Source organism: Moschus berezovskii, chromosome 10 (genome assembly GCF_049115385.1).
Source record: "Moschus berezovskii isolate FMDL1 chromosome 10, NW_MosBer_1.0, whole genome shotgun sequence".
In the NCBI taxonomy this organism is placed as follows: domain Eukaryota; kingdom Metazoa; phylum Chordata; class Mammalia; order Artiodactyla; family Moschidae; genus Moschus; species Moschus berezovskii.
The window spans coordinates 102,301,012-102,313,321 of NC_142469.1; positions in this window are offsets into that span (position 1 = coordinate 102,301,012).

Consider the following 12,310-nt stretch of genomic DNA (forward strand, 5'->3'; position numbering starts at 1 on the left):
TATTCATTTCTCTCTCCTTTTCTTCCTTCCCCCTCTCTCTTCTTTTCATTCTCTCCTTCATTTCCTTTCTTTTCTGTTTCATTCCTCATCTTCCTTTTTTTTTCGTAATTGAGATGTAGCTTTCACACTGAAGAGATCTTAAGAGAAGAGCTGGGTGAGCTTTCACACAGTATAATCAGCTCCCAGATCGAGATAGAGGATATTTTTCATCACCCTAGGTTTCCACCTGCTCCTTCCCAGTTAATACTTACCACCCTCGAAGGAGCCATCCTGACTTTATTACTGTATTTTAGCTTTTCCTGTTCTTAAACTTCATATGATTGCAGTCAAGTAGTGTGCCTTTTTCAGACTGGTTTATTTCACCCAACAATGTAAGATTCATCCATGGTATGGCATATATTGTAATTTGTTTACTGTTGGATAGTTATGGAAAAACTAACTTTTTGGCCAACCCAATATTATATGGGTTGAGTCAAGTATAAGCTTCCCTTGTAGCTCAGTTGGTAAAGAATCTGCCTGCAATGCAAGAGACCTGGGTTTGATTCCTGGGTAGGGAAGATTCCGTGGAGAAGGAAATGGCAACCCACTCTGGTATTCTTGCCTGGAGAATCCTATGGACAGAGGCGTCTGGCAGGCTGCAGTCCATGGGGTCACAAGAGTCAGACAGGGCTTAGAGACTAAACCACCACCACCACCAATATATGAAACATACAACAGTTTATCCATTCCATCATTGATAGGCATTTTCAGTTTTTGGTTGTTACGACTGAAGCAATGAGTGAACATTCCCATGGTCTTTGGTGAAAAAATACAATCTTCTTGGGTATATAAGAATGAGTGCAAATTTTATGTCATAGCATAAGTGTATATTTAGTTTTAATAGACACTGCCTAGCAGTTTCCCTCAAAGGTTGAATTGATAGTTATTTCACATCCTTGCCGACATTTGGCATTAACAGTTTTTTAAAAAAAATTCTTGGTGAATATGTAGCAATACGTCCTTGTGGTATTCATTCATTTTTCTCTCTAATGAGTAATGATGCTGAGCCCCTTAACTAACTTACTGGCCTTTTGGGTTACTTATTTTTGTGAAATGATTGTTCAAATCTATTTTTTAATGAGTTTTTCTGTCTTTTCTCTACAATTTCTGGGGATGCTTTATATTTTCTGGATATGAATCTTTTATTAGGCACATGTATTATGAATATATTCTCCCTGTCTGTGCCTTGCTTAATCCGTTTCTTACGATGTCTTTATTTTGTTGTTAAAGTCAATATACAAGAACACTGAGTTAAAAAATTTTTTTTCTAACATAAAAACTTTTGTTGCACATTTATAAAATGTGCATAGTTGTAGCAAGTGTTCTTCCCTCCACAGTTGCCTCATTAATCTTAAAATTTGGTTAAAACACAGTACCCAATCTGGAACCTTTTTGAAAATGGTCAACAGGAGATATTTCTTTCTCTGCATATACATATTGTGTGCTTATTACCCGGGTTTCCCTGGTGGCTCAGTGGTAAAAGAATCCAACTGCCAATGCAGGAGACTTGGGTTCAATCCCTAGGTCAGGAATATCCCCTGGAGCAGGAAATGGCGAACCACTACAATATTCTCACCTGGAAAATCCCATGGACAGAAGAGCCTGGTAGGCTACAGTCCATGGGGTCACAAAGGGTCAGACACGACTGAGCTTGTGCATGGCACACAGAAGCTTATTACCCACCTGTTCCCTTTGAATCTACTTTTTCCTTTATCCTCTAACTTATTCATTGTAACTGTTTTAGATTCCCATTCTGATAATTCCAAACTGTGTCATATCTGATTCAGCTTCTAATGCTTGTCTCTTCCCACTGTATTCTTTTCTTGTCTTTTAGCATGCCTTGTAATTTTTTGTTGAAAGCCAGGTAATCAGCTAATAGGAACAGAGGTGACTAGGCTTTTCGTACTAAGTTTTAGGTTAATATGACCAGGAGTTGGCCTGTGTTTAATGTCTGCTGTAACCGTAGGTACCAGGTGCTCCCTCTAGTTTCATTAATTTTTTTATGTTTGTTGTCTTTGGGTTTCCTAAGAACTTCTTTTTTTTTTTGGCTGCACCACATGGCTTGTGGGATCTTAGTCCCCAGTCAGGAACTGAACCCCAGCCACGGCAGTGAAAGTGCAAAGTCCTAACAACTGGACTGCTAGGGAATTCCCCCAGAAGCTTAAGTAGAGCCTGTTTGCAGCTAGCTCTTTAATTGTAATTCCTTATTTTTATATAATGGAGTTCTGTTGATGTGGTAGTAAGGTGGGAGGGAAGGTGAGGTGGTATCTAATAAAATAATCTCAGTTTTTTAGTGGGCCTTAGTATTTGGGCTGTGACCTTCAGAAGCAGTTCTTAGCCTTTTGTGTGTATATTGTTTCCCATCCCCTTACCTGAGATTAGAAGGCTGAAGGGGGCTGGAGTTGGCTAATTGCATTTCTTCAAATTAGAAGAGACTAGAAATTTCCCACAAGAGGCAGGCCTTTGTTATGGAAAACTGTGTTTCAAATGGTTACTTTTCCCCTCCCCCTGCCTGAAACCTTGTTGGGCCTCTTTGAAGTAAAACCCATAAAAGTGTGGGGTGCCTCTTAACACGTGTCCCTCAGAAGAGCTGAAATCAGAAGTTCTGTTGGTTTATTTTTAAGTTTGGAAAATTTCCAGTTACCTTTCGCTTATTGATTTCTGAATTCCATTTTGGTTATAGGATGTATTTTATATGATTTTACTTCTTTTAACTTTCTCAAGGTTTGTTTTATGACCCCAAATATGGTCTCTTTTGGTGAATATTCTTCTGGAAGAATGTATTAGGTGAAATAGTCTACAAATACCAGTCAGGTTAGCTGGGTAAAGGTATTTTTAAATTCTTGGTCCTTTCTGATTTTCTGTTTGTTCTAGTGATTACTGAGAGAGGAGTGTTGAGCTCTCCAGCTCTCATTGTGGATTTGTCCATTTGTTCTTTCAGTTCTATCCCAATTTTTGCTGCAGGCATCTTGAAGTTCTGTTGTCAGATGCATACACCAGACATTAGCTGTACGTTTAGAAAGGCTGAAGGACTGATGTTGAAGCTGAAACTCCCATTCTTTGGCCACCTGATGTAAAGAGCTGACTCATTTGAAAAGACCCTTTTGCTGGGAAAGATTGAAGGCAGGAGGAGAAGGGGATGACAGAGGATGAGATGGTTGGATGGCATCACCGACTCAATGGACATGAGTTTGAGTGAGCTCTGGGAGATCGTGATGGACAGGGAGGCCTGGCGTGCTGCAGTCCGTGGGGTTGCGAAGAGACACGACTGAGCGACTAAACTGAACTAGAAAGCCTGTGTTATTATGGTGACCATTTTGTCATTTGCAAGGAGAGTGAAGGATCTAAGGTTTTCGCCTGCTTGCAAACTAACAAGTTACCCTGCTACAGGTTCACAGTAACTAGCAGAAGACCCAGGCTCCTTGGTCAATGTCACAGGACTTTATTAGCCACTAAAACAGAGCTTCCAAGGTGGCACAGTAGTAAAGAATCCACCTGCCAATGCAGGAGATGTAAGAGACGTGGGACTTTGCTGAGTCGGAAGACCCCTTGAAGTAGGAAATGGCAACGCGCTCCAGTATTCTTGCCTAGAGAATTCCATGGACTGAGGAGCCTGGTGGGCGACTGTCCATGGGGTCGCAAAGAGTCAGACATGACTGAGGACATGACTTGAGTGATGGAGCATGCGCATATGCACACACACACCCATCCCCCAGGAGCCACAATTTCAGCTTTTATACCACTGACACCCCCCCTAACACACACACACCCCAGGAACCACAGTTTCAGCTTTTATACCATTACCTTGAGCCCCATTTCCCACCGAATGATGCAAAGGGGACCAGATAGCAGCAGTACCCAGTACACGCAGCAGGTTGCATCACAGCAGAGGATCTGGATTAGGGAACTCAAATCTCATAACGGGCAGCAGACTCCTGACCTTTGATCCAAAGGGAGATATTATCCTTATTATACTAGAATGAAAACAAACCAGTCTGTTAGTGAGAAGGGAAGCTCTGTTTCTATTTCCAGTGCTGTTGACTATCCAAACATCCTTGAAAAGATACTGCAGATCCAGGAGAGTCTTTGCTTCTGCTCAGGAGATATTGACAGTGTTGGAGCCTTTGGAGAACTGCCTTTCAACAAAATGTCCCTTTTTATTCCTGGTAATTTTTCTTGCTCTGAAGTCTACTTTGTGATATTAACCCAGCCACTCCAACCTTCTCTTGGTTAGTATTTATACAGTACATTTTCTTCTATTCTTTTATTTTTAACCTACTTATATCTTTATATCGAAGACAGGATGTGTCTGTTTGTTTTTGTTTTGTTATTAGACAGCATATAGTTTGGTCTTGTTTTTTAATCCATTTTGCAGATATCTTTTTATTGATGTGTTTAGACCAGGGGCCAGCAAACTATGCCTGTGGGTGAAATCTCACTTTTGTATTAAAGTTTTTTTGTAAATAAAGTTTTATTGAAACATAGCCATGCTCATTTCTTTATGTCTTTTCTCTGGCTATTTTTCCCCTACCAAAGCAGAGTTACAGCAGAGACTATATAGCTGAGAAGTTCTCAAATATTTACTCTCTTGCACTTAAAGGAAAAAGTTTGCTGACCCATGGTTTAGGTCATTTACATTTAATAGTGTAGTTATTCGGAGAAGGCAATGGCAAGCCACTCCAGTACTGATGCCTAGAAAATCCCATGGATGGAGGAGCCTGGTAGGCTGCAATCCGTGGGGTCGCTAAGGGTCGGACATGACTGAGCAACTTCACTTTCACTTTTCACTTTCATGCATTGGAGAAGGAAATGGCAACCCACTCCAGTGTTTTTGCCTGGAGAATCCCAGGGACGGGAGAGCCTGGTGAGTTTCCGTCTATGGGGTCACACAGAGTCGGACACGACTGAAGTGACTTAGCAGCAGCAGCAGCAGCAGTGTAGTTATTGATATGTCTGGATTTAAGTTATTTTTAAATTTTGTTATTTTCTTTTTGTTCTTTTGGTTTTTCATTCCTTTATTTCCCTTTTTCTGCCTTGTTTTAGATTATTTGAATAATTTTTAGTATTCCCTTTTAATTTTCTATTGTTTTAAAATTATATCTGTTTGTATCTATTTTAGTGATTGCTCTGGGAATTACAATATACATAGTTAATATTTCATAGTCTTAATTAGAACTAATATTTTGTCATTTCCAGTAGAATATAGAAATGTTACCACCATATAGATTACTCTCCCTCATTTATGTTGGAACATCTATTTATTTAGTTCTTCTTCTCCCAGAAATTCTTTATAGTTTTTAGCATAGAGATTAGACACATTTTCTTGTTGTTAGAATTACTCCTAGGTATTTATATTTTTGATACTATCATAAATGGTATTTAAATAGTTTTCATTTTCAATCTTGGTTGTATATAGAAATATGATTGATTTTTATATATTGACCTTGTAGCCAGTGACTCTGATGAAATTATTTTTATTTCTAATAATTTGTTCATTCTTGTCTATGTGACTAAGTTTACTTGTAAATTTACATTTACTTGTAAATTTTAGTAAAAATTTAGTAAATTTTACTCAATTTTCTAAGTAAATTAAAAAAAGTAAATAAAAAAAAGTAAATAAATTTACTTGTTGCCATCTAATTTTTAAGCATTTTATTTCTTTTTCTTGCTTATTGCCTTGTTCAGGGCCTCCAGTACAATGTTGAATAGATGGGGTAATAGTGGACACTTATTCAAAGGACTTGGAAAGACATGGGAGACGCCCCTTCACAGTATTCTTTAAATTCAGCACTGTGTTTTGTTTGGTATGGTCTGACATGGACCCTGGAAGAGGTCCCTGGGAGTAGCTTATTTATTTCCAAAGACATCAATTTATTCTTTTGTAGGTTCCAGGGAGACAAGAAGTAGTTAGAGGCTCCTAACCTATGTAGTCCTTTGTTCAAATCAGGAACAGACCCTTCTTTGGTTAGACCACTGAAAAAAGAAGAGGTACTCTTTTCTCTGGAGCCGTGTAGACTAGCCCATGGGTCAAGTCTTGGTGAGCTGAGCGTGAGCTGGATTTCAGCTTGTCTGTCCCGGGGACTGGGCTTCTGTACAGTGCACATATTCTACGCTGTTTGAGGAGGAAGTCGAGCCGGAGCATAGTCGACCTGCTGTGGGAATGTGGGTCTCGGCATATTAGTGTCAGCACTGAAAATAGAGGGCCCATCTTTTGGTGATTCCCAGGGAGTCTGACCCCGAACCACGGATCTAAATCTCTGATATGCAAGTTACTTTACCTTCCTTACATTGCTTATGAAACAATTTCAAAGCCCAATATTAGGAAAGAGGAGTGAGGGAGTGTCCTCACTCACGTCTTGAGTTTCTTAGGTGTCCTCTTCATCACTCTTCTCTGCCCCCTGCCCCTTTCTCCTAATTAGATCATCCATCCATCCGCTTAGTTCATGTGGGAATTTGTACGTCCAGGGTCAGCTGCGTTCATAGAAGGGCAAGGGGGCAGCAACCTGGGTTTGGAGGGTGAAACGTGAGAAGCTCTTACTGCCCTCTGCAGAATGCAGAATGTCTACCCTCTTCTGCTCTCATCTGATGCAACCTGGGGCACGCACCTGTTTTTGTTTTGTCGACTTGAATTTGTTTTGTTGTTGCTGTTAAGAATGTTAAAGAGCTTTCCAATATAAAATGTAAATGACCCCAGAAGGAAAAACACATTAAGTCATTACTAGCTCTTAACACCATTCTGTGACTTCATTAAAACATTTTTGTGCACTTACCACTTAGCTTTCTGATGATTCAGCATAGTTAGTCTTGTTAGGGAGAGCAGATGGAGAGGAGTGAGGAAGCAGGAACAGGGCAACGGGGGTTCTTCACGTACAGACGAGGTCCTGTGCCCTAAGCTGTCTTTTCCAGCTCCAGCATTAAAGATTCTCAATGAGACAAAAAGTAGGTGGGATGCTAAGCAGGGGTGTAACCAAATGTGAGGTGACCTGGTACTGCTGGTCCACCCACCGCACCTCCTGCTCTGGAAAGGGAGCCAGGCTTCCTGGGGCTCCTTCCCATCTGCAGTGCCCTCCTCCTTCCTGGCCCCCAAGACTCCACCCTCAGCCCCCTTAGGAATTTTCCAGGCTTTGCCTCTACCTGAAGAGGTGGTGCTAATGGTAAAGAATCCACCTGCCAATGCAGGAGACTTAATAAGAGAGATGGGTTCCATCCCTGGGTCGGGAAGATCCCCTGGAGGAGGGCATGGCAACCCACTCCAGTATTCTCGCCTGGAGAATCCCATGGACAGAGGAGCCTGGTGGGCTACAGTCCATGGGGTCACAGAGTCGGACACGATTGAAGTGACTTAACACACACACACAAGGCCATGACGCACACACAAAGCCTTGACAGGGACTTCATTGGTGGTCCGGTGGCTAAGACTCTACACTCCCAATGCATGGGAACCCAGGTTCGATCTCTGGTCAGGGAACTAGATCCCACATGCCTCAACTCAGAGTGTATGCTGCAACTTAAAAAAAAGGATCCTGAATACCGCAATGAAGACTGAAGATCCCACGTGCTTCAACTAAGACCTGGCATAGCCAAATAAATGAATAGAGTCATGACAGAATGAGCCAGCGTGGGGGCCAGCAGGGTTCATGTTGATGACAGTACCTGTCATGAGAATTAAAGACTCTTCTCCACGCTCGGTAGCACCCTGAGCCAAGTGCAGCAAGGCCTGCGTCTCTGCGTCATTTTTGTAACTGTGGAGTTGCCTCTTTCACACTAGGCTGCACTCTCATAAGCTTCTGGAAGAGTACATGCTGTCTCCCTTTCCTATCTTTTAAAATCTCTAGCTCTTTGTACGTGGTAAGTGCTCGATTGGTGTTCAATGAAGGAGCGACAGGAAGAGGTCGGGGGAAGGTATCCAGTTTCGCCAGGCTTATGGGTCAGCACCGTCTCGGATTCTTTCCTTGTGTGAAACCTTCTCACCCAATCAGGCACTCAAGTCCAGTGAATCTTGTTTGATGATATCTGTTTTTGTGGTTGGCTCCCTAAGTGCCTTCTGTCCTGGGGAGTAGCCTACAGCTCAGCTTCTGCATCACTAGGTCTCCCTTCCTTATCCTGGGGAGTAGCCTGCAGCCAAGCTTCGACATCACCGGCTCTCCCTTCCTTATCCATCCTGCAGATACATCTTTCTAAAGTACAATTTCAGTTAGACTGCTCAGAAGTCTTTGCTTGATGCACTGTCGCTTTTCAGATAAAATACAAATTAATCAGCTTACTCTTTGATATCCTGCTATCCCTTCTGTCCATCAGTAAGTGTGTTTGAGTTTCTGTTCCAGCCTCTGGGGAGAAGCTCCACCTAGAAGTCTCAGCTACAGCCACAGGCATTTCATCATTGTCCTGCCTTCAATTACTTATGCAAACTATCTCCCTACTGGTCCCAACTGCAGATCTTCCTTGACTTACAATGAGGTGGCACCTTAGAAACCCATTATAAATGGAAAATAGCCCAAGTCAAAAATGCATTTAATACAGCCAACCCCCCAAACATCATAACTTAGCCTCACCCACCTTGAATGTACTCTGAACACTTACTTTAGCCTACAATTGGGCAAAGTCATCTAACGCAAAGCTTATCCTACAATAAAGTATTGAAACATTTCATGTGGTTTATTGAATACGGTTCTGAAAGTGAAAAACAATGCTTGTCTGTGTAGAGTGTTCGTGTATTGATTGCTGACTGTTGTCACACATTCAGGAGAGATTGTACTTCAGTTTGGAGTTTGGAACTTTCCCGAGTCAGAGTTGGGCAGTGGCAGAGTGCTGAATGTGTATCACTTTTGCAACCTCATCAAGTCAGGAAATCGTCACATCACCGTGAACTGTTGTTCAGTCTCTAAGTTGTGTGCGACTCTCTGCGGCCCCACTGACTGCAGCACGCCAGGGTCCCCTGTCCTCCACTATCTCCTGGACTTTGCTCAAACTCATGTCCATCAAGTCAGTGATGCCATCCAGCCATCTCATCCTCCGTCATCCCCTTCTTCTCCTGCCCTCAATCTTTCCCAGCATCAGGGTCTTTTCCAGTGAGTCAGCTGTTCTCATCAGGTGGCCAAAGTATTGGAGCTTCAGCTTCAGTGTCAGTCCGTCCAGCGAACATTCAGGATTGACTTCCTTTAGGATGGACTGGTTCCTCCCCCTTCATGGATCACAACCTTGCTGTGGTGAAGGGGCTTGTATAACTCAATGAAGCTATGAGCCATGCCACGCAGGGTCACCCAAGACAGACAGGTCATAAGGAAGAGTTCTGACAAAACGTGGTCCACTGGAGGAGGGAATGGCAAACCACTGCAGTATATTCTTGCCATGAGAACCCAATGAACAGTATGAGAGAGCAGAAACTATAAGTTGGGGGCCATCTGTATTAGCACCTTCTCTGGGGATACTACGGTCCACCTCAAACTTTCTGTTCAGTGGCACCTGCTCACTAAACTGAGTGTATATGGGGGTCCAACCAATGCGGACATGATTTTATAATTTGGCAACAACCATGGACCATCCCAAGCAGGAAGAGGGAACTTGGAGCAGTGACTGGGGTGGGAAATGCATTGGGTCAGGGTCTTAGAGTAGCAGAGTTGGTGGCAGCTGGTATTAAAGGATTGATGTTGAAGGTAATACAGAGGCTTCCTATTCTGTCATAAAACACCTGTGCAGTGGTTGATTCTTTTTGCAAAACTCTACAACTAGAGCATCTCTGCTTACACTCTGATCTTAGACTCTGATTGTTCTCTCAGTGCTTTTAAATTCAGTAAGAAAGAGACTGCAGAGCCTTTCCTGGAAACAAGTGCCGAAAGCAGGGAGGAGCCTGGAAAGACGAGGCCCTGATGGCCAGAGGCAACCCACCCCCTCCTTGGCGGCTCTCTGCCTAGGGCTTAGCTGTGTGTAGTGCTGGAGAGAATCCAGCCTGCCCATACGTGCACCAGGGCATGCTTTCTTTCTTGGTATGTCTTTAGTAATCTGTTATCAAGGAAAAAAACTCCCAACAAAGTCATGTTTCTTGCACAATCCTCAAGGTGATAAATAACCCAAAATGCTCAAAGACCAGCATAGGTCAACCTGAGGTCACCTAAAACCAGGCTGGGTTGACCTAAGGTCAAAATTGAACAGGACTTGTTGGGAACTGTTGAGCACTATATGTGTCCTACCATGCATGCAGTGTCTGGACATGAAGTACAAACAAAACAGCCTCCTTTTCTTATTGAAAAATAATATACATTTTCTGTTAAAAAACAATTTAGGAAATATAGACGAGTGAAAATTTTAAAAATTATCCATAATTCTATTTTAGCATTCATTTTTAGTCTTTTTTCTCCTTCCTTCCTTCCCCCTCTCTCCCTGGCTTCCTTCCTTCCCTATTTCCTTTATACCTTTGCAGTGGGAGGTATTTAACCACTATGTCTGCTTAGGAATTTCATGAGCTAGATATTTGCAGGGTCTGCGCTCCCCACCCCACCTCTGCCCCCCTCTTCTCCTGGGGCATACTCTCCTTCTCGAGGTCTGTTCACACCCAGTGACAATGTAAGAGGGGATCATCCCCGCGGGCAGGCAGAGGCCAAGCCGGGCCTCAGTGAGCAGCTGCGACTTGTCGATGGCCTAAGGGAAGTCCTCCCTGGATCCTGGGGGCAGGGCTCAGCTCTGGAAGGAGTGTGGGCTGTTAGAAGCTGGAGACCCCTGGGTGTTAACTGCAGCCACTCAGACTGCTGCTTTCTCACACGTTTCTCCAGAAGACCGACAGGGGACTGGACGCTCGCGTCTGATGCTAGAGGTGGCGGGGGGGGGGCAGGGGACAGGACACTGGCAGAAAGATCTTTACTTTTTTAAAGTTGAGGTTTAAAATGCAGACAATAAAGTGCAGGAAGACCATCCAAAGTGCACAACTCAAAACAGTTTTATCCGTGGGCGCCTGTATGACTACATCCTAGCTCAAGATAGAAAATATTCACAGCACCCCGGAAATTGTGCTTCCATTCCTTTCCCATCAATATCCATTCTCCCTGCACCCCTGCCCCGACACGTGAAGGTAAACCATTTTCACTTTTTTTAATGTGTCTTTTTTTTTGTATCTGGCTCCTTTTGTTCAAGATGATGTCTGTGAGGACTTTCCTGGTGGTCCAGTGGCTGAGAGTCCACCTGCCAGTGCAGGGGACAAGGGTTCGATCCTGGGTCTGGGAAGATTCCACATGCCATGGAGCAGCTAAGCCCATGCTCAGCAACGAGAAGCCACCGCAAGAAGCCTGTGCATGGCAACTAGAGAGTAGCCTGTGATCACCGCAACTAAAGCCCAAGTGATGCAATGGAAGGCCCAACACAGCCCCCCAAAAACCTTATGCAAAATGACGTCTGTGAGATTCATCCATATTGCTTGTTAATATCTTGAAAATATTATTTTATCTACTTCTTTATCAAAGCTGGGGTCCTCTTGTGCTCATTATTTATAACTGATATTTTCACTGAATACATTGGCAAGAGTTTCCCCTGTTATTAGCATTCTTCTACTATAGATTTTTTAAAGTCTGGATAATGTTCTATATTACATATGAGCCATAATTTATTTGACCAGCCCTCAGTTGTTCAACATGACATAACTTCCTTTTTAAAAAATTAGACAATAAGTCATTGAACATTCTTGCAATAAAATCTTTGTGCATATCCTAATTATTCCTTTAAGATAAACTCTCCCAAGCAGAAGCACCAGGTCCAAGGTCATACACATTTTTAAAGCTCTTTTGTCCAGAAAGGTTGTATTAAGTTTGTATTGGTAGGAGCAGTGAATGACAGTGTCTCTGCTTCCTCAAATATCTAACATTACTGGGCATTATATTTTGAATACTTCCCAATGTGATAGGTACAATGTATCTTTAAAAAATAACAGTAAAATTTAAAAGGTGTGTCTATCTTGTCTTACGTTGCACTTGTTCAACTACAGACATGGCTGACTCCTTTTTAAAATATATTTAATCATTTGTTCTGCCTTTTTTTTTTTTAATATTTATTTATTTTTATTTACTTATTTGGTTGATCGAAGTCTTGGTTGTGGCATATGAGATTAATTCCCTGAACAGGGATTGAACCCAGGCACCCTGCATTGGGAGCGCGGAGTCTTAGCTACTGGACCACTAGGGAAGTCCTCTTCTGCCTTTAGACTCCAGATGTTTGTGTCGGGTAGGGTTCAGCTGGAGAAAACAGTTGCCACTCTTCCAATTTTAATGAGAAAGTGCTTTGACAAAGG